We start from the raw sequence: 16,294 nt of genomic DNA on the forward strand, positions 1-16,294 counted from the left end.
GACAATATGCCCAAAGTATGAGAGACGAAGTTTAGCCATCTTGGCCTCCAAGGAGCACTCTGGCTGCACTTCTTCCAAAACAGATCTATTGGTTCTATATACATGCACATATTTATCTACCATTCATCTGTCACTTTGTAGTGGCTTCCAGGTTGCTATGATGCTAGAAGCTATGCCACTGGTATTTTAAATTCCAGCAGGGTCACCCATGGTGGATAGGTTTTAGCTGAGCTTCCAGACTAAAACAAGTAGGATGAAGGAGATTAAGCCACTGAAAACCTTCTACTGTCAGATAGCACCAGAGTATCGAATAGTGAACCATGAATAATACCACATTATTGTCAGACATAGTGCCAGAAGATGAGCTGCTCAGGTTGGAAGGCACTAAAAATACTATTGGGGAAGAGATGCCTCGGCCAAGTAGAATTAACTGATGGCACAAAAGGAATAAAGCTTTCAGGACCTTCATTTGCTAATTGGGCACAATTTTGAATGAGGAGAAACAGCTTCAAGCATCCATTAATAATCAGAATGGAACACATGATGCATGAATCTAGGAAATTGCAAGTTAATCAACATGAAATGAAATGCATAAAGATCAATAACCTAGGCATTAGTGAGCTGAAATGGACTGGTATTGATCATTTAAATCTGCCAATCGCATGGTTTATTATGCCAGGAATGACAAAATTGAAGAGGAAAGCCTTCACGTTCAACATCAAAAAGATATATGTGAAAGGATAATATCCATAAGTCTAGAAGGTAGACTAGTTAATACCACTATTATTCAAATTCCTGCACCAACCACTAAAGCCAGTGATGAAAAAAATTGAAGGATTCTATATACTTATTTGAGGAGCAGCTGGTAGCACAGTAGTGGCTAGGGGTCAGGCCGCTAACTTCAAAGTCAGCCGTTTGAAACCATGAACCATTCTTAGGGAGAAAGTTGAGGCTTCCTGCTCCCATAAAGACTTACAGCCTCAGAAATGTTATGCAGGGTCACTACCAGTTGGAATAACTCCATAGTACACCACCAGCATGCCTACTACCACACCCAACATCAGTCTGAAACTGATCAAACCTGCACTCAAGAAGCTTTGCTAACTAATGGTAACTAGAACGCAAAATTCAGAAACAGAGTAAGCATCAGTAGTTGGGAAATATGGCCTTGGTGATGGAAAAATGCTGGAGATTTCATAACTCATTTGAACTGCAAGGTCGGTGGTTCAAGCTCACTAGCTGCTCCTCAGAAACCCTATAGAGAGTCAATGTGGGTCAGAACTGACTTGACGGCATTTAACAACAACAATGACTTATATGTAAGGAGCACTGGTAGGTAGTGGTTACAAGTTGGATGCTAACCTCAAGGGCAGCACTCCAAAACTACCATCCCTTTCTGTGGGAGAAAGATGAGGCATTTTGCTTCGTGAAAATTTACAGTCACAGAAATCCTATACAGGATCGCTATGAGTCAGAACTGACTCCATAGCACACCACTACCACCACCACCATGACTTATATTGAGTTCTGGTGTGGCGCTGTGGGTTAATACACTTAACCACAAAGTTGGTTTGAACTGCAAGGTCAATGGTTCAAGCTCACCAGGCGTTCCTCAGAAACCCTACAGAGGGTCGTTATGGGTGGGAATCGATTCAAGGGCACAACAACAACAACTACTACTTATATTTAACTCCTAGTGAACCACAAAATTGGCAGTTTAAATCCACTAGCTGCTCCTTGAAAACCCTGTAGAGGGTCGCTATGAGTCAGAACCAACGCAACAACACTGAGCAACAATAAACATGACTTATATATTGCAAATACCTTTTTAAAACAATATAAGGTGACTGACTATACACATAAAGTTTAAGCAGACAGAATACAGAGAAAACAAATAGACTGTTGGAAAAGACAGTGGGAAAGCTCCAAACCATCAGCTGAAAATGAGGTGAGGGGCAGACTAGGTGAAACAGACCATCAGCTGCTTATAAGCAAGTTCAGGTGGACACTGAGGAAAATTAAAACAAGTACATGTGATCTCAAACATATCACATCTAAATTTAGAGATCATCTCAAAAGCAGATATGATTCATTAGACACTAGTAACCAGGGAACAGAAAACTTGTGGATGATATCAAGAATATCATATGGGAAGAAAACAAAAGGTCATTTAAAAGATAAGAAAGAGGTAAAACCCAAAATTAATGTCAGAAGAGACTCTAAAACTTGCTCTCCAGCATAGAGATACTAAAAAGCAAATGGAAGACATGAGGAGGTAAGAGAGCTGAAGAGACAAAATCAAAGCACAGCTATAGAATACCAAGTCAAGTATTATAGTGATATGTGAAGACACCTGCAGTCAGAAAACCAAAAGGGAAGAGCATGATCAGCATTTCTCAAGCTGAAGAGCTGAAGAAAACATTCAAGCCTCAATTTGCAATATCGAAAGATTTCCATGGGCAAAATATTGAGTGATGCAGAAAACATCAAAAGAAGATGGGATTCAGTGAAGGAGGCTTCCTGCGGAGCCTCTGCAATACATAAGACTACAGGTAGAAGCCTGAACCACATGCAGATCTCCAGAGATGGGAAATTTCCACTTAAAAGGAAGAAAAGACCAGCCTGGAGCAGCTAGAAGAACAGAAGGTACTTCTTGAAAGAAAGACCTACAGGAAAAATACAAAACAACAGAGGCAGATGGCCTGTTACTACAAGAACAAACAAGTTGCTTGCCCAGGAAACATCAAGGCAAGTGGTTGGGTCCCCTCAATGCAAACCCCCTTCCAAGAATAAGATGCAAGGGAATATACGCTCTGATTGGTGACCACGCTAGTCACCGATAAGGGGAAGTGAGGGAAAAACAGCAATGAAGTGGCGAGCTAAGCCCTACAATGTGGAGAGCGAACATTCAGCTGATGAAAAGAGAGGGCATATGCACAAGAACACCCACACTTGCAGATAACACCCACTTGAACTGGCTTCAATGACTGGATGATCAGAGCTCAACCAGAAGAAGAAAGAAGAGAAAAAAAAAAGAGTAATCTGATACAATTTGATGAACTTGACCTACACCTATGGATGCAGTAGCTCAAAAGAGGGAAGGAATCTAGGAGTGTAGGTCCCTAGGACCATCAACGGAGAAGAGCTGAGAGCGGGACCCCACCCAGAGAAGCAGTGATGTCTGAGATGGAGGCAGAGACGATGATGTGGAGCAATGGAGCAGCTGGGGACTTTAGATCCAGAGAGGGAAAGCCACTGTGTGCTGAAGACTGGGGGAGGAGGTAGTTTAGGGGCAGGCTTGCAGGGTATATATACCCTTTGGTTGGTTGATGATGCATGGAGGGGATTGTAACCATGGCAAAGAAACCATATACGATAGAATGAATGTAAAACTAATGTTCTCCCATGTAAACTATCATATAATTCACAATAAAACACTAAAAAATAAAAAATAGAAGAAGATGGGATTGTGTGGCTGTACTCGGTGGCTGCTGTGGTGTGAGGTGTGTGTTCGGGCACTGTCCCCACCTGCTCTGGGACTCCCGTCTTACCTTCGGATCTGCGGTTCCATAGCCAGCCTTCGGGCCACTGCCTGCCTTGGCCAAGCCACGTGTCTGCCAGGACATCTTAGCTACACCGTCAAGGAAAGGGATATCCAGTGCTCTTTTAGCAGTTATGGCCACCTCCTCAAAGTAGACCTCAAAAATGGGCACGGCTTCAGAGCATTCGAGGACTCCTTAAGGACTCCCACAACGCTGAGGAAGACAACCTTTAGAACCCGCAAACAGCTCTGCGGTGAGCGCGTGATCACGTAATCGTGATCGTAGACACACTCCTGGCCCGGAACCTACAGAAGCCGCAGTGGTGGAGAGCGATACAGCAGTAGGAGAACCTCTGGCAGAGACAGATATGGACCACCTGTTGGTACAGAGTACGCGCTTATTGTCGAAACTCTCTCTAGTCATTGCAGTTGACAAGATTTAAAGGATTTCATGAGACAATCGGGTCAAGGGACCTACACGGATACTCTCAAAGAAAGAACAAATGAAGGCGTGACTGAGTGTAGCTCTTACTCTGACATGAAACGTGTTTTGGATAAACTGGTACAGAAATAAATGGCAGAGATATTAGGCTCGTGAAGATTAAGCCACAAACAAACCATCAGCTGTCTTACTCTGGAAGCAGATTCAGGTCGCCATCTAAAAGAAGGTCTCCAACGTTTTGTAACAAAAGGAGAGGAGTGGTTGACTTTGCAGTCCTGGAGCCGAGGTCCCTGGGACCATCAAGGGTGAAGAGCAGAGTGTGGGACCCTATCCAGAGAAGCAGTGACGTCAGAGATGAAGGCAGAGACGATGATGTGGAGAGATGGAGCTGCTGGGGACCCTGGACTCGGAGTGAGAGGGTCTGTGTGCTGATGACCCTGGGGCAGGCTTGCAGGTTGTGCCCTTTGGTTCTTTGAATGGTTATATATTCCTGAGTGCTTCAGTGTACATCCAAAACAAAACCAAATTAAACAAAAACCCAGAGGTATTGGACGCAAATGATGTTGAATGATGATGCATGAAGGGGATTGAAATTGCAATAAAACGAAATACTATAGGACCAATGCAAAGCTACTGCTCTCCCATGTAAACTATCACTCAATTCACAATAAAAACTTACTACAAAAATAAATAAATAAATGGTCTCCAAGTAGTAGTCCCAGGAGCCAGCAACAACAGTAGATCTCAAAGTGTCTCAAAAAGTTGCTCCTCTCATGGCAGATCACAGAGCAATGTCCTCAATCAAAGAGCAGGAAATCCAGATCCAAGAGCAAATCTAAGCCTAAATCTTATCGTGGTTCTAGAAGTCGATTTAAGGATAAGTATGAGAAATCTCCATAGGAAAGTGGAAAAAGTGATATAAAGCCCAAGTCAAGATCAAGGATCCAATCTCATTCCAATTTTCCCCTACTTGTTCCGCTCTCAGAGGTTCATTCTGTGTCCTCTCCACCAAAAAGTGCTTCATCAAGATCCCATTCTAGATTTCACTTAATGTCAAGATCCAGATCAGTTCCGGAAATTGATCCAGAACTCTTCTTTGTACACGATTAGTGAACACTTTACTACTTACTTGCCAAGGCAGTTTTTCTTTCACGTTTATAGTTGGCCTCTTCTGCAAGAGGGATTACCTGAAAACTAAGGGCACACAAACATTTAATTTGTGGCCAAATTTGAGGAGAAAGGAGATTCTAAAGAAATGGTGGCATTAAGTAAAAAACTCACTCCCTTCTTTATAGAATTGAGATTATTATGATTTTATAGCTTTTGAGATAAAATAACTTTTGTAAAAATTAAGCTCAATTTAGATTTTTTAAAAAATATGTATTTCAGCAGGATCTGCTGCAGAGGTGTTTTGTTTTACTCATTTGCTTATTTCTAAATTAACTGTTTCAAACTTTGAATACTTAGGGCTTTAGAGGAGATAATTCAATTTTCAATTATGCTGATTTTTTATAAAGCTTGAATTATGTATGATTTAAATGAAAGTTTGCTACCAAAAGGATTGCTTTATTGAATAGGTCGATATTGTTGTTGTTCTTATGTGCCATGGGGTCGGTTCCGACTCATAGCAACCCTGTACAGGGTTTCCGAGGCTGTAAATCTTTACGGGAGCAGAAAGCCTCAATGATATTAGATTCCTTAAATATTAATATTGGCCATTTGTGTGGAAAAGTGTAAATCCTACTAAAATACTAAAGTGTAAAACAAGGCAAGCCTCTGATCAGCAATAAATTATTCAACTTAGAATTAAAAAAATGGAAGGAATACAGAGTTACTGTGTCAAAAAGAAATGGTCACTCTTCAGTTACTTCAAGAGATAGCATATGATCAAGAGTCAATGGTACTAACCCCCTTCCAACACTAAAACTCAAAGGGAACACATGAGCAGGCATGTAAGCTTGCTGGCACCCATGTTGGTGTACTGGTAAGTGGGGGTGTGGGGGAGGGAAGCAGGAATGAAGATAACAGGTTGAGTTTGACCACGTTCCATAGACTTCTGTTGACCTGGAGATGAGAGAGAAGAGGAAGTGCTGGTTGGTCCGAAGTATGATGAGACCTGGGGACACCTGAGCCCATGGACAAGGACATAGCCATGGAGGGTTAGAACTTATAGTGAAGCATTCCGCTGGTATGAAGTGAGGGGAGATGCACAAGAATGCCGAAACTTGCAGACAGTACCCATTTGACCAAGCCTCAATGGCTTGATGATTAGAACTTGACCAGGGAAAGATTTTAAAAAGCAATTTTTGATAAAGGAAACAAGTGTAAATTGCTACAATTTGACGAACTTGACCTATAGTTAGGGATGTAGTAGTTCAAAATACCAACTGAGAGGGAAGGAGTCTTCACATCAAATATCAATCCTATCCCCTCTGTATACAGGGTAGACAAGGACTGGCAATGTAGACAATGGCTACCTAAAATGAGGGGGTGATAAAGGCACAAAGTGACTGGCTTACACATTTTCAAAAGAGAGTTTAATTTAAGAGTGTGCAGGGCAAGGTAGAATCCCCACTGAATAGTTTTCATTTTGTCTAGATGGGTCTGATGAAAAGAGATGGGGATAAGATTCTTATGATTCAAGAGTGAGCAACTTTTATCATGACTAAATGTGACTGTCACAACTGTAAAGGTATAAGTTTTGTAACAAAAATGGGGAATTTGTTTATATTATAGTTCAGAAACAAAGGACCTTAGGACCATCAAGGGAGAATAGCAGGACTGGAATGTGGGACCTTACCCAGAGATACCAGAGATGGAGGCAGAGATGAGGTCACGGAGAAACAGAGCAGTTGAGGACTCTCGACTCATGGAAAGAGAAACACTGAGTGCTGGTGGCCAGGAGGCAGACTTGCAGGATGTGTCCTTTGTTTAAATGATTATATATTCCTGAGTGTTTTTGTGTACATCCCCTCCCTCCCTCCCCTACCCCCAAAAAAACAACAAATAAACAGAGGGAATAGAAGCAAATACTGTTGAATGATGATGCATAGAGGAGATTGTAATTATTGAAATGAAACAATGGTGTAAAACTGATGTTATCCCATGTACACTGTCACTCAGTTCACAATAAAAAAACTTAAAAAAAAAAAAAAAAGAGTCAACGGTACTGAAGAAAGAAGTCCAACGTGCAATGAAGGAAATGGCAAAAATAAAGCTCCGGGAAATGATGAAATACGAATTGAAACCTTTAAACAAACTGATTTTAGAGACATTCATCTATGCCAAGAAATTTGGGACACAGATATCTGGCTAATTGACTGGAAGACAAACATATTTGTGCCCATTCCAAAGACAGGTAACCCTAAAGAATGCAGAAATCATCAGACAATATCATTAATACCACACACAAGTTACATTTTGTTAAAGCTAATTCAAGAATGACTGCAACAGTATATTGGCAGGAAACAGCAAGAGTATCAAGGTGGTTTCAGATGAGGATGTGGAACAAGTGACATCATTGTTGACATCAGGTAGATTTGGCCAAAAGTGAAGAGTACTAGAAAGATGTTTACCTGTGTTTTATTGACTATGCAAAAGCTTTCAGTTGTGTGGATCATGACAAGCTATGGACAACACTGAAGACAATGAGTATTCTAGAACTTAATTTGTTCTTGAGGAAGTTGTTTGTAGACCAAGAGACAGTTGTTTGAACAGAACAAGGAACACTGAATGGTTTAAAATTAGGAAAGGTATGTGCCAGGGTTGTATTCTTTCATCATACCTATTCAATTTGTACGCTGAGCAAATAATCCGAGTAGTTCGATTATATGAAGAAAAATATGACACCAGCATTGGAGGAAGGCTCATTAACAACTTAGAATATGTAGATGATATAACCTTGCTTTGTGAAAGCCAAGAGGACATAAAACACTTACTAATGAAGATCAAAGACCACAGCCTTTGGAATGAGTTGCACCTCAATTTAAAGAAAATAGTAAAATCCTCACCACTGGGCCAATAAATAACATCATGATAAATGGAGCAAAGATTGAAGTTGTCAAAAACTTCATTTTGCTTGGATCCACTAACAACAATCATGGAAGCAGCAGTCAAGAAATCAAATGATGTATTGCACTAGACAAATCTGCTGCACAAGACCTTTTTAAAGTGTTCAAGAGCAAAGACGGCAATTTGAGGACTAAGGTGCACCTGACCCAAGCCAGGGTATTTTCAATAGCCTCATATGCATGTGAAAGATGGACAGTGAATAAGGAAGACTATATAAGAGTTAACGAATTTGAGTTATGGTGATGGAAGAGAATATTGAAAGTACCATGGACTGCCAGAAGAACAAACAAATCTGTGCTGGAAAAAATACAAGCAGAATAGAAGCCACGATGACCAGACTTCATCTCCCATCTTTCAAATACATTATCAGGGGAGACCAGACACTGGAGAAGGACATCATGCTTGGTAAAGCTGAGTGTCAGTGAAAAACAGGCAAACTCCCAATGAGATGAGTTGGCACAGTGACAGCAGCAACGTGCTGTGAGGAACAATGATTGTGAGGATGGCTCAGGACCAAGCAGTGTTCCCTTCTGTTGTATATAACGTTGCTCTGATTCGGAACTGACTCGATGAGACCTAACAATAACAACAGGTGTCATCGAGTCAGTTCTGACTCATAGCAACCCTGTAGGAGCAGCTGGTAAATGTGAACCACCAACCTTGCAGTTCAAACTGACCTTGCAGTCCAGTGCATTATCGCCACACCAGGACACACACTGTCTCTCTCTCTCTTTCTCTCTCTCTATATATGTATATGTCTCTCTCTTCTCTCTCTCTCTCTATATATATATATGTGTGTGTGTGTGTGTGTATGTATTCAATTATGTTGTTATGTCGTTATGATTAAGAAACAATTATTTCAATGGACTCAATGAGGAATAATAGTGGGCGTGGTGGTGGTTATGTGCTGTGGAGTCGGTTCTGACTCATAGTGACCCTGTACAGAGTTTCCGAGGCTGTAAATCTTCACAGGAGCAGAAAGCCTCATCTTTTTCCTGTGGAATAGCTGGTAGTTTCAAACTGCTGACCTTGAGGTTCACAGACCAATTCGTAACCACTACGCTACCAGAGCGTATATGTATATATGTATAAAAAAACTCTAAATTAGAGTTTAAGAAACTGAAACGAAAGCTAAACTGTCTTGTCAATTTTAATGTGCTAGTATTTCCAATAACCTCATATGCGTGCAAAAGCTGGACAGTGAATAAGGAAGACCATAGAAGAATTGATGCTTTTGAGTTATGATGTGGGAGGAGAATATTGAAAGTGCTATGGGCTGCCAAAAGAACCAATAGATCCATTTGGAAGAAGTGCAGCCAGAGTACTCCTTGCAGTCCAAGATGGCCACACTTTGTCTCTCATGCTTCGGACATATTGTCAGGAGGGATCAGTTGCTGGAGAAGGATATCATGTGTGGTAAGGTGGAGGGTCAGAGAAAAAGAGGAAGACCCCCAACGAGATGGAATGGCCAAATGGCACCATCGATGGACTCAAGCGTGGCAACAGTAGTGAGGTTGGCCCAGGATTGGGCAGTGTTTCGTTCTGCTGTGCATAGGGTGGCTATGAGTTGGTACCGACTTGATGGTTTAGGTTTGGATTTGGCATGAGAAGTTGAATTCTTTTCCTCTAATATAAAATTAGAAGTCCTGGTGTGATGCTGCAGGATAAGCACTGCACTGTAAGTTGGTTTGAAATACAAGTTTGGCAGTTCAAAATCACCAGTCATGCCTTGGAAACCCTATACAAGGTTGCTATGAGTAGGAACAACTCAATGGTACTTAATAACAGCAAAAATCTAAGAGCCAGGCAAGAGTGAATGACACAAGGCAACACTCTCCCTCCCTTCAGTTTCAAAATCACAAATGCAACAAGTGAATAGTGGTGACTGCTTTCAAGCCACAGTTGTTGTTGTTGTTATGTGCCGTGGAGTCGGTTCCGACCCATAGCGACCCTACACAGGGTTTCCGAGGCTGTAAATCTTTACGGGAGCAGAAAGCCTCCTCTTTCTCACACAGAACAGCTGATAGTTTCAAACTGCTGACCTTGAGGTTTGCAGCCTCACTAGTAACCACTACGCTACCAGAGCTCCATTTCAAGCAACAGAGTTACTTTATATTTAAAATCTAAGAGCCATTGTGTCTATTGTTCATCTCTCTTTGTGGGCCAGTAAGAATGATTTCTGAGGTATTTTTTATTATTGTTAAACAGGGATACTAACTTGCTGAAATTTAGTTGGGGAGCCATACTTGAGTGTTTCATGTCCACTGTGTAACCCTATAGCTTACAAATGAATCCAATGATCTTTATAATTAGTTAAGAAGCAGAATTTGAAAAAAAAAAAAAAAGGGTCACTCCCCAAAATTCTTTTAGCTGGTAATAGAACATTAATAACACATTAAGCAGCCACCATATCCTTTTCTTATTAGTTGCTTTGTTCTTACAAATAGCATCTTTTCTGGAGCAGGGAATGGTAATTAGGATTTCATAGTCTGTTACAGCCAGCACTGTTATGGCTTTCCATGTTGAGGATTAATAGCAGTAGCTGTAATGATAACAGAAAATGATAATAGTTCTAATTACTGATATTCATCTTAGGACAGCGAGCAGCTGTTAAAACATCTCTTTTGAAGTTAAAGTTCAGTCACACATCTTTTTCTCCAAATAGGGAAAGCTTTAATACTAATTAGAAAGGAAAATTACAAATTCAAATGTCAGTCAGAGAGCACCAGGATCCTTCTTTATCAGCTTTTTTTTTCTCCCTACCTTGAGGCATCTGGCCCTTGAGTATTTTTAAAAGATGACACTAAAAGTAATGACAGGAGCCCCAGGACGTCGCCTAGTTTCCACTTAAAACAATCCTTCCCGGTTCAACAAGGGGAATCTGTCATCTATTTGTATTTGGAGACAGTGCCTGTTTCTTGAAAGTTGTCACAAACTCATATGCCTAGAAAGTCACTCTCTGCTAATAACTGTCTTTGGAAACAGGATATAATAACCATAAAGATATCCACAGAGTCTGGTCCACTGCTTCCAAAATCAGCTACAAGGCCTTCAGAAAATCACTAAACTTCTTGGCAAACAAGTCCAGTATTTCACCTATGAAATGAAAAAGAGAGGACTGGTGTATCCAGACCATATGAATCAACTTAGATGTTGCAGGGACAATGGGTTTGTGACTGTGTTCTTCCACTCAAACTCAGCATCAAAACCTTCAGGTCAGAGGGTATACCATCAGGGTCAGGGTAACATGTGGATGCTGGAGAGTAGAAACAAGGGTAGTATTCAGGTACACTGAGCACTGACTCTGTTTAACTCTAGATAAGGGCAGGACCTTGCTGATGTTGAATTTTGTTCAAAAATCAAACATACGAACATTTCCTTAGATCACAAATTTCCAATATTTTTCTGTAAAAGGGCAGATGATAAGTATTTCAAGTTTTGGATCATATTGCTTCTGTTTTAACTACTCAGTTTTGTAAACAGTCATGGTGGTGGTGGTGGTTGTGTGCTGTATAGGGTTTCACAGCAACACTGTATAGGGTTTCCAAGGCCTCACCTTTCTCATGCAGAGTGGTTGATAGATTCAAACTCCTGACCTTGCAGTTAGAAGCCCAGTTTGTAATCCACCACACTACCAGGGCTTCCTAGAAGCAGTCACAGAAAGTAAATAAAGGACTGAGTGCGCTGTGTTCCAGTTGATTTACATCTGAATGTTACAATCATATGACATGAAATATTCTTCATCTTTTCAGTCCTGATCAACCACTGAAAAATGCAAAAAAAAAAATCTTTGCTTATGTTGTTGCATGCTGTCAAGTCGGTTCTGGCTCATAATGACCCTATATAGGGTTTTCAAGGAGCTGCTGGTGACTTGAACCACTAACATTGTGGTTCTTAAGCCAGTGCTTAGCCTACAGCACCACACCAGAAGTTTATGAGCCACAAGACAAAAAAAACACCCACAGGTGATGGGAAAACGTTGTTGACTCTGCCTTAAGTAAAAATGCCAAGGGTTTCAGGTAAAATGATAACAGAAGCCTCATAATGTATAGGCAGGGACAGAGCCAAATGTCACTTTATTTTTTAGGATTACAGTTTTAATACAGAAAAAAAAAAAAAAAAGGATGCAAATGAAGAGAACTATAGGGTGAAGTCTGGATTGGTTTCCAATATGGAGCTTTCATGTCCTAAAGGATGCATTAGTTTTCCAAACACAGATGTATTTCACCATCCAGGATGTCTCTAGAACTTCTATAACCAAGAGAAGGAGGCATAGAAAAGGAGCTACAGAAATAGGCTGGACTTTGGTTAATTGCGGACCGTGTAAGACTGGTCAGAGGTTCGAGGCCCTATAGGCCCGAGTGTAAAAAATGAGGCCACTGGCAGTTAATGGCAAAGTGCTTTCATCTTAGTATTCAGTTATATATATTAAATTAATACACGGAGCCTTTGAAAATCCACAGATAAATGTGATATTTTCCTAAAGCCGAGACTAAAGGTTGCAAGGTTAAACCTTTCTCCAAAGGATTAACTAAAAATATCTTAGCTACTTCTCGGTTCTTTGTTCTATAGACAAAGAACCCATCCTCCCTAATCCCTTTTCCAGGTGCAGCCCATTCACCTGGGCATCTCCTGCAGAACTCTCACCTTCCCCCAACTGAGTTCAGGGGCTATAGATATGTTAATTGGGCCTGAGAATCCAAGTTGCTGGCCTGGGATTCGAACCAGCAAAGTATGATGTAAAGTTACCTGAATGTCTGGAAAAGTACTGATGTTAGCTGTACCTTGCCTAAGTCCCTCCCAGCTTGGTGTGAAACTCCTCCCCTAAATAAAGCAGAGCCCCGGGCCTCCCCAGGTGTGCATTACGGGTTGGAAGGCATGCAGTAAAGATTGCAGGGCAGTGAGTTGCTGCCTGCAGAGGCCACGATGCCTGTAATCCCAAGCCTGCCCACCAGTGATGTATCCACCCTGGCTTCGGGGTGTCTCATTTTTTCCCTTCTTCTGTTTGTCTGTGTATTCTTTTGCTATCCCTATCGCCGCTGGATCTCCCCTCCTCGTGAACCAAACACTCGTGAACAACACAACTATGTCGAGGGCAGACCCCGGCATTTGTTGTTGTTGATAAGTGCCGTTCAATTGGTTCTAACTTGTGTATGGTTTCCGTGTAGTGTTTCAGAGAAGCAGATGGTGGGTTTGAAGCACCAACCTTGTGGTTAACAATCCAGTGTTCATCCTACAACACCACACCAGGACTCCAGGCTTTGCCAAGTTCTGCTGTATTTAGACACTACACTTCCATTAGATTCTGTTTCCTTAAATAAGTAAATTGGGAAACTATAGCAGCTGTGTGTGAGTTGTGTGTATGTGTGTATGCACGTACACACATGTATAGTCTCTGCTGTGTTTTACAACCTGTCTGTGATGTTCCAATTGCTAGTTACAATACAGGCATCTAGGCTCCTCCCCTCTAAGGATCCCTGTAAACTTGGTGACTCATGAACTGGTCTGCTAACCACAAGGGCAGAAGTTCGAATCTGCTGTTTTTTCTGTGGGAGAAAGATGACGTTTTGTGCTCTCATAGAGATGTATTGCCTCAGAAACCTAATTCAGGGTCACTTAGAGTCACAAATGACTTGGAGACACACGACCACCACTAACCAGGCACCTCTCCTACAGGTATGTTTCAGTCATTCTGAGGTAGTACTCAGAATCATGACTTATATGATCTGACCTATTTGGGAAAACAACACTAGAATCTAGGCCTAGAACCAATTGGAAGTTCATAGCGCAGTTAGGATCGAATCTTCTTTAGAACTCCATGACTATCCTTTCTCTTTTATAAATATAAAATTGACTTCTGAAATGATGTATCATCAGGAAGAACTGCAGGCTGATCCTAATACAAAATGGCGAGGCAAGCAAACAGATCAGAAGTGATATCAAGTAAAAACAAAAACAAAAAAAAAAAACCCAATGAGAACAATTAAAACAATAACAACAAAATGGTGCTAGGCAAGAAATGGTAGGGAAAGAACGTAAGTAACTATTTTATGGCACACTGATAAAACCACAGGCAGACACAGTCAACGGGACGCCATGTGGATACTTTTCAAACACTATGACAAGTCTGAACCACAGAGAAATGCCCTGGCACACAGAGCAAGTAAGCCTGCAGCAGTCAGGGATGGGGAGACTGTCTGAGCAAAGGGGCTAGGGAGGCCACATGCATATGATAGCTTTGCTCTAAACAACAGTGACAGTTTCAGTCCAAAGGGCAGCCTTTCTTGGAATAAACTGTTCACAGCATCACTTGGCACAAATCGTAATCCTCATCTGTAGCACCATCTTTGAATACAAAAGCTAAAGCTGGCTGTATCAATTCTGTTATGGGTCAAACACTGTAAGAGACTATTACCCCGTCATCACCTTTTCGAGTCCCAGATTTACACTCCCTCAAGCCTAATTTCTATGCTTCGGCTTCATGTTCTTCCCTGCTCCCTCCTGTCACAGGTTCTCTGGTCAGCTTTCAGCTCATGTTTGTTCTTCACGCCAGTGGCATTCTATAGTTCTGACTGCAGAAGACCTCTGACTATACTAAAGTCTTCCCCATACCTTTTAATGCTCAACAGAGAGAAGTTATATATATACATATACTCAGAGAGATGTGCAGACTTTTATCATACTTACTCAATTATGTTGTTATGTCATTATGATTAAATAATGAGTATTTCAATGCACTCAATGAAGAATAATAGTAAGAGCCAGTAATACGTTCTCACTATGTTTCAGGTACTGTGATAAGTACTTTACATGGAGATCATAGTCGATATTAAAGAACACAGGGTCACTATGGGTAGGAATCGACTCGACCACACTTAACAACAACAACAATGAATAGGTACTATTATTATCCTTATTTTCCAGAAGAGCGAATCAGAACTTATGGATGCTCAGTAACTTGTTCAGATTACAAAGCCAGTGGATTGTAGAACCAGGATGCAAGGGCACTGCGAGCTTGCGGCCCTGACACTGTAGGATTACAGAAACCCAAAGCAAGAAAAGTTGCTATTGAGTAAATTCCAACTTTTAGTGAGTCATATGTGTTAAAAACTCTATGAAACACAGCTATAATTATATTGTTGTTGGTAACTGCTGTCGAATCAAGTCCAACTCACAGAGACCTTTTATAGGGCTTCCAAGGAGTAGCTGGTTGGTTTGAACCCATCAACCTTGTGATTAGCAGTCCAGTACTAATGCTACCAGAACTCCAGTTTAATTAAATATAGATATATGAGTCAGAACTGACAGCACCCAACAACAGTAATATATATAGTTACTGTTTGTGTTTTTATATATCTAAAATTATAGAAACTCATATTTTATATAATTACATGGCTACAGGTGTATAAAAATACAACCATATACAAACGGAAAACATACATATTTCTGCTGTTGTGTGTTATCAAGTCAGTTCTGATTCATGGCAACCCTGTCTAGGGTTTCCAAGAGCAGCTGGTGGGCTTGAACTGTAGATCTTGTGGTTACAAGTCCACTACTCAACCTACAGCACCACACTAGGGCTCACACATGCATATACACACATATCTAGTGTCAAAACTTCCAGTCTACGGATGAGGAACTCTGTAAAAAGAGAAATCATATAAATATAACACTGTAAAGCTGTTGACTGGAGGACTGTCCTTCACTAAAATAATAAACTGCAATGAGAGGAAACTAGGAAAATGATTATCAGAGTCCTTCAGCCCCTTGTTAAATCAGTAGCGGTGAACAGTAGTTTAGTTCTTTCCTTAAGGGCATTACACTGAAATGTTTGCATCGTGTATAAGAGTATTTTTCTTTTTTATAGTATCTTTCCAAAGGTTTAGAATTCTCAATAGCTCCTGGAAACAGATAAGGGAGAAGCGAGAGAGAGAGTGATAAAAGAATATGAGTCGTATTCCTTTGCTATGATCATATAGCTCTTGACTCCTCATACCTTCTCCATTTTCTACTTTAACTTTTCTAACCAGGTCCTTAGGACACTCTCCTAGTAACCTCCATACTTACCATCAGAGAAGACTACTGTTGTTGTTGTTAGGTGTCATAGAGTTGGTACCAACCCATAGCGACTTTATGCACATGAGAACGGAACACTGCCCAATCCTGGGCCAACCTCACTACTGCTGCCACACTTGAGTCCATCAATGCTGCCACTTGGCCAATCCATCTCGTTGGGGGTC

At 41.0% G+C, this 16,294-nt stretch overlaps 1 protein-coding gene and 1 pseudogene across 2 annotated transcripts in view; one reads left to right on the forward strand and one right to left on the reverse strand.

Annotated features, from left to right (window-relative positions):
- LOC102818168 overlaps positions 1-5,093 on the forward strand; it is a 57,329-nt pseudogene extending 52,236 nt beyond the window's left edge.
- PRKG1 (protein kinase, cGMP-dependent, type I) overlaps positions 1-16,294 on the reverse strand; it is a 1,720,113-nt gene that overhangs the window by 438,500 nt on the left and 1,265,319 nt on the right. The gene's annotated exons all lie outside the window — the stretch shown is intronic.

This window comes from Chrysochloris asiatica, unplaced genomic scaffold, assembly GCF_000296735.1.
Source record: "Chrysochloris asiatica unplaced genomic scaffold, ChrAsi1.0 scaffold00003, whole genome shotgun sequence".
Lineage (NCBI taxonomy): Eukaryota > Metazoa > Chordata > Mammalia > Afrosoricida > Chrysochloridae > Chrysochloris > Chrysochloris asiatica.